This window comes from Euphorbia lathyris, chromosome 5 (genome assembly GCF_963576675.1).
Source record: "Euphorbia lathyris chromosome 5, ddEupLath1.1, whole genome shotgun sequence".
NCBI classification, from domain to species: domain Eukaryota; kingdom Viridiplantae; phylum Streptophyta; class Magnoliopsida; order Malpighiales; family Euphorbiaceae; genus Euphorbia; species Euphorbia lathyris.
The window spans coordinates 46,137,251-46,148,424 of NC_088914.1; the positions used below are offsets into that span (position 1 = coordinate 46,137,251).

The 11,174-nt window shown below is 40.4% G+C and overlaps 1 non-coding gene across 1 annotated transcript; it reads right to left on the reverse strand.

Annotated features, from left to right (window-relative positions):
• Positions 1 to 10,823: 10,823 nt before the first annotated feature.
• Positions 10,824 to 10,930, reverse strand: LOC136231573 (small nucleolar RNA R71). Its single transcript, XR_010689946.1, has one exon. It is a non-coding gene; the product is annotated as a small nucleolar RNA R71 (small nucleolar RNA).
• Between the last annotated feature and the right edge of the window lie 244 nt (positions 10,931 to 11,174).

Consider the following 11,174-nt stretch of genomic DNA (forward strand, 5'->3'; position numbering starts at 1 on the left):
ATGCAATTAAACTTTGATGTTTGATGTTTGCATTTGATTGAAAGTGATGCACAACTGTGATCTGTTTGTGAATTAGCACTTGTACAATTCGGGCTTAGTCCAGTTTACGTCGGAATGCTACCGAAATTTCGTTAGATCTATGATGTTTTAGGCTTCAGTTTGACATTGCTTGCTACCCAAAATTCTATTTTGCTTGACCCAAATACTGAGACCTTGATTTGCTAGAAGCTTGAACCCCATTTGATCAAGATTTGATCTGAACCTTGCTTTTCTAGGCTTCAATCCTCTTGTCTTGCATTTCTCAATTTTAGGACTAGTTTGTATGTGAAATATGCAGCTCTTAAGTCCATGGTAGCTCACGCACTTGATCACCAAATGATTCGGCTTTCTTCGTCTGATTTATGTTGCTTAAACACAATGTCAAACCTGCAAACAATAAAACAATAAAGCTAATAATGCATAAAATTTCCAGCATCACATACCTTGATAGAACTTGATGTTTGACAGCTTTAAACTTGGTTTTTTGACGTTGTAAATGTCCCAACTTATTGCTAGTCCAATTAGTATCGGCACTGTGCCTTCGTCTAGCTTCTTGTCATGATTTTAGACTTGTTTTCTGCTCAATTTTTGCGTGATATAGCTGCTGCCCGGATGTTATTTTTGTCGTTTCAATGCTTTTCTTTTGACTTTAACACCTGCAAACGACTTGAACTTGTTCCCAGGACATGTGCTATGCAAAGTATGCTTGATTTTCGCTCTTTCCATGCATTTTCAAGCCGATAACATTGCTTTTAAACCTTTAATTTGCTGCTGCCCTAATTTTGCTTTTAGTGTTTGTGCAAAATGGAAGCTTTCAAACTTTGATTTTAGCTTTGTTTTTTGCTTGAAATTGATGCAGGAGTCCGTCCTTCCCAACTCTCGTCTAAAACCACTGGATTTGCATCTTGATAATCCATTTGAGAGCCTGAATTTCTCCTTCTCCAAGGGTGTGCTCTCTACTTCCTCTTCTAGCTCTGATCCAGTAATGAAAGCCTAGAATGCCATTGCGAAATTAGTTAAGTCTTCTCCGGATACTTGGGGTATAAATGAGATGGTAAATATGGAGAGGAACTTCCAAGTTATCCTTGATAGCACAGATGATGACGCTAGGAGGAAGATTATCACAGATTTTCGGGCGTATTTTGAGGATATTTGGGTGGATTTCTTTGCAGCTAGAGAGACTGCTGATAGGCTGATCATAGATGCGAGATCTGGCACCACTGCTTTTGATCACTTCAAGGCTAGATATGCCTCGTGGCAGGTGAACAAGGAGCAAGATCAGCAGCGCCTTTAGGAGATTGAGGCCAGAGATGCACGGATTCGGGAGCTGGAGACTGAGTTGAGCGCACTGAGGACAGAGCGTGGGAGTCTTTTGAGAGCTACAGCTGAGTTCAGACATTGGTTTCCACTCGAGCATCGGGAATTGGAGGCAGAGAAGATCCATCTGATAGCCCAGTACGAAGATTTGGAGAACAAGCATGCAGAGGGCTTACAGCAGCGACAGCTAGCAGATGACATTTGTGCGGCCTGGTTGGCCCAGTCTAGAGCACGCCTTGCTCTACTTTTCCCTTGTCCGGTACATTTCTTACCTATTCTTTTATTCTTTTTGCTAATATTCGGGAAATTTAGAGCATAAGCTCATGATGTATGTATTTTCTTTTCAGCACTGTAGTCTTAGTCTATGTATATAAACAGGATAACTAGCTAGTAAATGAAGACTGACAAACTAATTCTAATTTATGCATGACTGAAGAGTAAGAATGACTAAGGAAACTACAGAAAAGTAAAACTAGGACTTAATTAATTAATTGCAATCGATAAGCAACGACAATAAACTAATCTTACCCAGGACTAAGAACCAGTTTTTTGAGCTACCATATGACTTTTTGAATATTTTTTTTTGTAGTAGCACAAGAAATATAAATGATGTAATTAAAGCCTTGTAAAAGATTTTAATCACCTATGTACATCACAAAAGGCAATGAATTAAAGCATTACGATAGAACCTGGTTTTGTAGTCTCCCTTTTTCACACGAAAATAGGCTAGGTTCCCCGCATCCACATGCTTCCTTTTCACCTCCAATTGTGAATAGAAATTAACCCCGTATAACTACCCCCTAGCATTTCAAGCTAGGGTGCGATTACACTGGTTAATTTCAGTGCTTTTATGGCCTTGGATTAACCACATCCCACATCGTTTGGTAATATTTTTTCAAATATTTACCGTTGATGTACCGTGGGTGTAATTCTCCTTCCATACTTTTTAGCCAGTAAGCATTTCCTGGAAGTGCCTTGTGAACTTGAAAGGGTCATTCCAAGTTAGGTGACCATTTTCCAAGCTCGTGACTCTTTAGACCAATTGGCAGAATTAACTTCCAAACCAAGTCACCTTCCTGAAAAACTTTCTTTTTGACCTTCTTGTTGTAAATCCTCTCTACTTTCTTCTTCTGAACCAACATACAGTCCAAAGCTTTCTGCCTTTCATAGTCAAGGTCTTCTAACTCCATTATCATCGCATGCAAATAATTGTCGGGCTCCAATTCATTCTGTCGGACTACTCGCAAAGATGGGATGACGACCTCCATCGGCAGCAATGCATCATGACCAAACGTTAAGAAGTAAGGACTTACCCCAGTAGCTCTGGTTTTAGTCATTCGAATTGCCCATAGAGTCTCTGACAGGGTCGTATGCCATTCCCTTGGATTCTCCTTTAGCATTTTTTCTAAAATACCAATGAGAATTTTGTTAGAAGCTTCCGCTTGTCCATTCGCCTGAGCATAGAAAGGCGTCGAGTGAATAAACTTGATTCGGTATTCATCCATGAAATCCTTCATGTCTTCCCCCGTGAACATCGTCCCTTGGTCAGTCGTGATTGACTCCGGAATCCCGAACCTGTGGATCAGATGTTCCTTGATGAACCTGATGACATTCTCTTGGCCTACTTTCTTCATCGGAGGCGCTTCTACCCATTTCGAGAAGTAGTCAATTGCGACAATAATGAAGTAGTGTCCTTTAGAGGATGCTAGGAAGATCTTTCCGATTAGATCAATCGCCCAACCCCTAAAAGTCCAAGGTTTGACAATAGTGTGTAGTTCTTCTAAAGGTACTCGCTGAATTGGCCCATACATCTGGCATTTCTTACATCCCTTAGCATAAGTCATATAATACCGGAGAACTGTTGGCTAGAAATAACCGTGTCTGTTGATGACCCATCTTATTCTTCTCCCAGACTGGTGTGCGCCACAAATACCCTCGTGTACTTGTCTCATCACTTATATTACCTTCGGAAAACCGAGACATTTCAGCAATATGCTGTCGTAGCTTTTTGTGTACAATTCTCCCGCTAGTATCATGTAGCTCCTAGCCTGAACGCGTAGTGAGTACTTCACTTTCTGAGCTGGATCCTCGAGATATTCGATGAACGGCTTTCTCCAATCCTGAGGAATATTAGCGTCAATGTTGAACGACTCTAATTGAACTCCCCTTTCTGCAACTGATAGGTGCCCTTGCCTTTTGATGAGTACCAACTTGTACATTGTTTCCCTTGATATCCTCATTCCTGAAGCGATTTGGGCTAACTCGTCAGCTTCCTAGTTTTCACTTCTAGGTGTGTGAATAAGGTCAACATCATCGAATTCATCGAGCAGTTGTACAGCGAAAGCAACGTATGGAACTAGGGACATGCTTGCACACTTGTACTCTCCCGCAGGTGTCGGATTACCAGTTGCGAATCTCCAAACACCTTGATTTCTTTTGCGCCTAAATCAATTAGGATCTCGAGTCCAATAATCAAAGCTTCGTACTCCTCTTGGTTGTTGGTGCACTCGAAGTCTAGATTGATTGATAGGATTGTCTTAGCACCGGACGGGGAAGTGATTACCACTCATGCTCCGCTACAACTTTTTGTACTTGAACCGTCGAACTTCAAAGTCCAAGGTTCCTTTCGAGCTAGATAGATTGGTAGCTCTTGCTCTTCTGCATATTGGAAGCTAGTTGGGTGATCTGCCACGAACTCGGCAATAGCTTTCCTTTTCACCGACGACTGTAGTAAATAGACTAAGGAAAACTCTGTCAAAGCCAACGACCACTTCCCAATTCTTCCAGACATAATGGGCTGATTCAACATATATTTTAACAAGTCTGTACTAGAAATTACATACACTCTCGACCAAAGAAAGTAATGTCGTAATTTTGTACATGCAAAATACAATGAGAGACACGTTTTTTCAATCAGACTGTAATGTGTCTCGGCAGGCAGGCAGTAAGGAACGGCTGAGATAATAAATAGCTTGTTCGTGCTTAATATCATTATCTTGAGCCAATAGACAGTCCATCGACTCCTCAGCTGCTGCGATATACAGTTTGAGTGGTGTTTGGTCCTTTGGGGGAACTAACACTGGCGGACTGCACAAATACTTCTTGATTTCCTCGAATGCAGCTTGGTGTTTGTCTTCCCATTTGAATTCTTCTTTGTGTTTGAGTCTCAAAAGCTCAGAAAACACCTTCGATTTCCCTGCCAAGTTTGAGATGAATCTTCTGAGAAAATTCACTTGGCCCAGGAACCGCTGCAACTTTTTCTTATTTTTCGGTGGTCGAGCTTCTTGGATCGCCTTGATCTTGTTTCTGTTAATTTCTATGCCTCGTTGGTGCACTAGATAACCAAGGAAATTCCTCGCTTTTACTCTGAAAGCACACTTCAGAGGATTTAGCTTGAGGTTGTACTTTCTCATGCTCTCGAAACCCTTTTTGAGGTGCTCAATGTGGTCAGACTCTTTTTTGGATTTGATCACGATATCATCTACATAAACCTCCATTGATACCCCGAGTAGGTCGTGGAAAATCGCATTCATTGCCCTTTGATAAGTAGCTCCAGCATTTTTTAGTCCGAAAGGCATAACAACCCATTCGAAGGTTCCGATTGACCTTGGGCACCGGAATGCCGTCTTCAAGTTGTCGTCCTTGAAGAGTTTCAATCTTTGTATATTTCTCATTGATAGAACCGTGTAATATAAATACAAAGGGATAAGAGGTTACAACAGAAAATATTGAGAGATTACAAAATCTGGGAAATCTGAGACTAATTCAAAAATAAAACAATCTTATCTATACAATTAATATTGTCTTATCATCCCCCCCCCCCCCCCCCCAAGTTAAAGGTTGGTGGATCTTTAACTTGTCTCTTAGCTGCTGAAACCGTGCTTTAGAAAGAGGTCTAGTGAGAATGTCGGCAATTTGATCCAAAGTTGAAATATAACGGACCCATAGTTGTTTGTGAGCAACCTTGTCACGAACAAAATGAAAGTCAAGGTCCAAATGTTTGGAATGGTCATGAAAAATTGGATTTGTTGTTAAGTAGGTGGCTCCCAAATTGTCACAGAAAATGATGGGACAGTGAGAAGGATTGAAACCAATTTCATTCATGAGCATAGTGAGCCATGTTACTTCGGAGGCAAGTGAAGCAAGTGCACGATATTCTGCTTCCGTTGATGATCTGGAAACCGTATATTGCTTACGGGATCGCCAAGAGACTAAATTATTGCAAAAACTGCATAACCTGTTGTTGATTTTCTATCATCGAGGTCTCCACCCCAATCTGAATCATTATAACCAGTGATATCACATGAACTACTTTTGTCAAAATGTAATCCATGATTGGGAGTGGAATGCAGATACCATAAAATTCTTTTTACCGCTTTCCAATGTTCTGTGGTCGGTTGGTGCATGAACTGGCTTACTTTATTGACTGAGTTGGCAACATCAAGTCTAGTTAAGGTAACATACTGTAACCCGCCGACTATACTGCGATACAGAGTTGGGTTATCAAAAGGATCACCAGTTTCTAAACTCAATTTGGCAGAAGAACAAGCTGGAGTAGATATGCCTTTACATTCATGCATAGAGGACTTTCGAAGCAAGTCCTGGATGTATTTCTGTTGCGTTAAAGTGAGAGTTGTAGAAGTCCATTTTGCTTGAAGTCCGAGAAAGTATGAAAGTCGTCCCATATCACGGATTGGAAATCGAGACTGTAACTGACAGATGAGCTTAGAGACTGCAGACTTGGATGTTCTAGTAATCAAGATGTCATCTACATATATCAGATAAAATAGGCGAACATCTTTGACCTGTAAAAAGTATAGTGATGTATCTGTTTTTGAACAAGAGAAGCCGAGTTCACAAAGAGCCTTAGTAAGTGAACGATGCCACATGCGAGGAGCCTGCTTTAGACCATATAAACTTTTTCGAAGCTTACAGACATGATTGGGAAATTGAGGATGTACAAAACCTAGAGGTTGCTCCATGTATACAACTTCATCAAGTTCGCCATGTAAGAATGCATTTGAGACATCCAATTGATGAACTAACCAATCCTATGAAATTGCAAGGCTTAGTAAAAGTCGTATGGTTGTCGGTTTAATTACTGGACTGTAGGTGTGATCAAAATCAAGTCTGGGGCATTGATGAAAACCCTTGGCGACTAAGCGTGCCTTATAACGATCAATACTTCCATCAGGATTAAGTTTAGTACAAAAAACCCAACGAGATCCAATTTTATTTGCAGCTTCACTTTCATGGACCAATTCCCAAGTGGCATTGTCAATAAGAGCATTATATTCCTTGCTCATAGCATCACGCCAATGTGGAATAGTTATAGCTTTGGTGTAACAAGTTGGGGTGTCAATAGTGGCTTGAAATAAACGGGGCAGTAGCCGGCCTGTTTTACTGCGTGTAACCATGGGATGTGATGGAACTTGAGATGGGAGTTGGGGGGCTGTTTGTATATTTTGAGTGGGAAAAGAAGTGTGAGTGTGGGTTATTTGTAGGATTTGGTAGGAGCTGAGGTCGATGGTGATTGGTGTGGGAAATGTTGATGTTGGGTTGATAGTGGGTGGAGGTGAGGGTAACGTTGGAGGGAGACCTTGATTTTGGGTTGCTGTATCATTTGTGGGTGGGCTATTAGTTGGAAAAGGTGAATTATTATTTTAAGCAGGATCTGGTACTATATTGGGATGTGCAATTTGCTGTTGTTCAGGAGGAATGGCAGTGAAGGGGCCAAATGTGATATGTGGGAAGGTAATGGTGACTAGATTGTTCGGATTGCTTGTTGATTCAGAGAGAAACTCATTAGCTAACTCCGGATAGGGAAACACCTGCTCATCAAATAGAACGTGACGTGAGATATAAATTTTGTTACTGCGACAATCAAAACAATGATAACCTTTGTGAATATTGTTATAACCCAAAAAAATGCATTTGGTAGAACGAGGATGCGATTTAGAAGGGCTATATGGACGCAACCATGGATAGCAAAGACAACCAAAGACACGTAATAAATTATAATCAGGACGGACTCCAAACAATTTTTCATAAGAGGAAATATTATTCAATAAAGGAACATGTAACCGATTATTGACGTATACGACACAATCAAAAGCATATGTCCAAAATTTCAGAGGCAATTTAGCATGTGTTAATAGAGATAATCCACTTTCAACAACATGACGATGTTTGTGTTCGGCACATCCATTTTGTTCGGGTGTATAGGGACAAGAGACTCGTTGGTTTATACCATGTTCTGCTAAATAATGGGTTAATGCTTGAAATTCACCACCCCAATCAGCTTGGAATGATTTTATTTTTCTATTAAAGTGATTTTCAGCGAGGGCCCGAAATTTAATAAACATGCTCAACACTTCGGATTTGAAGCGAATAAAGTATAACCAAGTGAATTTACTAAAATGATCGTAAAAAAGGACATAATAGCGGCAATTGTCAAATGAGGTAATGGGTGCAGGACCCAATACATCCGAGCAAATCAAATCTAATGGACCATTAGCAATAAAATTTGAGATAGGAATGGGCAATTTATGCATTTTGGAAACACAGCAAGGTTCACACAACATGGAACTTTTATTCTCCTTATCAAAGAAAATATTATTCATAGATAAAGTTTTGCGAACAATAGGAAAATTAGCATGTCCAAGACGGGCATGCCACAACGGTAATGAAATTTCAAAGGCTTGAACACAATGTGGAGCACTTGGTGGAAGAGACATGGTGTAGAGGCCATCCCTAATTATTCCTCGATGAAGTTCCTACTTGGTCCTCAAATCCTTCAAAATAAAATAGTCAGCAAAAAATTCCACAGAAATAGGATTTGATCTGGTTAGAGAGGAAACAAACAAGAGATTATTAACAGTATTAGGGACATGAAGGACATCTTTAAATTTAAGAGAGGAATTTGAAACAATGAACTTTGAATTACCAACATGAGATATAGGAATTGTTTGACCATTACCTACAGTAACTTGTTCTGGTCCATCATATTCACTGTGAACATGTAAATTTCCAAGATCTGCAGTTAGGTGATGAGTTGCTCCTGAATCAACAAGCCAATCCGTGTTTGATGAGTTTGTTGTTGTGGCGAGATTTGAGGAAGGTTTAATATTTTTGCGAATGTTGCGGTTGAATCTGGGAGAGGGGCACTGTCTAGAGATACGACCAGCCCCCTGCAATTATGACAAGTCAATGTTCCCACATCTAAAGGCGCAGAAACATATTCATTAGGACGAGAAGAAAAGCTGGTATAACCACTTCGGCCACGTCCTCGACCACGGATAGAGCCTCTAGAAGAAAAATTCACAGATGGTGTAAAAGACACAGAATCATGCTCCCTTGCTAATTGGCACTCCTCAATGAGCAATAATCCAACAAGATCATCATAAGAAATAATTTCTAACAGTGCCTCCAAAGCATGAACAAACGGTCTATAAGCAGGCCCAAGGCCATCAATAACAGCTTCAACCAAATCTTCATCAGAAACTGAGTGACCAAGGGAAGTTTTAGGCATGAAATTGACTACATTTAAAGGTGTTAATTATAATGGATTAAGGGTGTTTGTAGTGTTTTATTACATGAAAGAAGGTCTTATAGGTGTTTTTATGCAGATAAGTAAAGACTTAGCTGAATAGACTGGAAGCATCCTGTTCGCACATCCAATAGGAGATTATGCCATTCTTTGATCCAGCGGTCAAACGCTGGAACCCCTGATGATGGACAACGACTAGACGGGAGGCAGGTACGACAGTAGCGGCTGGCAGAGAGGCGGATAAGTGCAGGCGTAAAGTAACATGATGAAAAGAAAGCAAAACCCTTGAGTGTTCAAGGGTCAAAATGATCTTCACCACTTTTAGCAATTTTTAGATTTCTGAACATTTGACTTTGTTTTGTAATATATTTTGTGCGGATACTTTTCTAGTACCGTTTTAGCCCTTGACCTTTCCTTTTAAATAGAGGTAGTAAGAAAGGAAAGGTGTCGTACTTTTTGGGAGAACAAAAGATAGCCTTTGTGAAAGGAAGATAGCTCCATAGATGGAGTCTCAGAGCTTTGAACTATCTGATTGCTCACTTGCCTGTATGAGTGAGTAATCCTTTTGAATGGGTTCGTCCAGTCGGGGCCGGTAATGTAAGTTTTTCCATTATCTAGCAATGAATGAATGATGTTAATGCATGAAGTGTTTGTTGAGGCTTTATATTCCAATGTTTGAGCATGTATGTTTGTGTTAGATGAATGATAGGAAACTGCTTTCATCTTCACCGAACTCTCTATCAAACATCCAACCCCGAAGCAGAAATGTTAGGTGGTTTTACCAAAGGTTTTCTCATAAGAAATGTTGTTTCAATCTTAATGCAAGAAAGAACAAACCTTTAGGACGCTACGGGTTTTAGTACATCTTAGAATCTTAAGAACACACGAGAGTTGACTTAAGTGAGAGTTAAAACAGAAACCTTGGCTTCAGTTGCATCATTCATGATTTGTTAGGTTGTTTTGAAGCTTACAGTAACCTGTGTTGCTGTGCTTAGCATGTTCTCCTTATTATCATTATCAAGCAATCATTTTCACACGTACAGCAACTTGTTTAGTCATCCGTTTCCACAACTACCAACATTTGTCAATATAAAAGAATCACACACTACGAGCATCTTGTTCACAAAGTATTTCTCATAAACTTTGGTCATCAATCCCTGTGGATACGATACTTGACTTATCATTTTATTACTGGTATCTAGTGCACTTGCTAGAGTCCATTCAGGAGACAACAAGTTTTTGGCGCCGTTGCCGGGGATTGAACGCAACAAATTTTATACAAAACTTTTTGTGAAACAAGGTGTTTTTAATCTATTTGCTAAATAGTGTAGCCAGAAGGAGTCTTTATCGGTTTATTCGCAGAGCTGGACCTCTTGTTTTTCCTATCGATCTCGAATTAGAGAGAACGTGTAGACGAAACAGAGCGGGAGCTCGACGTGCAAGACAAAGAGAACGACAAAGAGAGAGAAGAATGGCTGGAAGGGTACCACCTGAACAACCAGTCCAACCAAATCAGGAAGAAGAGGGAGAGAATAACAATCCTCCTGTCATGAGAATCAGAGACTATTCGAGGCCAACCACGGAAGGACATTCGTCGTGCATCGTGTTGCCCAACGAAGGGAACAACATGTTTGAGGTGAAAGCATCTATAATACAAATGTTGCAAGCAGCAGTACAGTTCAATGGATACCAGTCGGAAGATCCAAATGGGCATATCCTTGAGTTTATCACACTATGCAACACTTTCAGATCAAACTGAGGCGTTTCTGACGACGTGATTAGGCTGAAGCTGTTTCCTTTTTTTCTAAAAGATAAAGCAAAGAACTGGTTGAAGAACTTGCAACCAGGAACAATCACCACTTGGGAAGAAATGGCCAGCGCCTTTCTGATGAAATATTTTCCACCAAGACAAGCCATTAAACTCAGAAACGAGGTATCCCACTTCGTGCAAGAAGAGGATGAATCCTTAGCCGAGGCATGGGAAAGGTACAAGGAACTACTAAGAAGGGTACCCAATCATGGCATTCCCATGTGGATGCAGATGCAGAACTTTTACAATGGGGTAACCAACATTTATAAGATCCAGATTGAATCCATTGCCAATGGAAACCCCAAAGATCTTGAACCACAAGCCTTGTACGACCTTATTGAGAGAGTAGTAAGCACGAGTTATAACTGGCACTCCGCCAGAAGTGAAGGAAAAAGAGCGGGAAATGAAGATGCTGTGTCAAAATTGACAAGCCAGGTAGAACAACTTGCCAGACAGCTC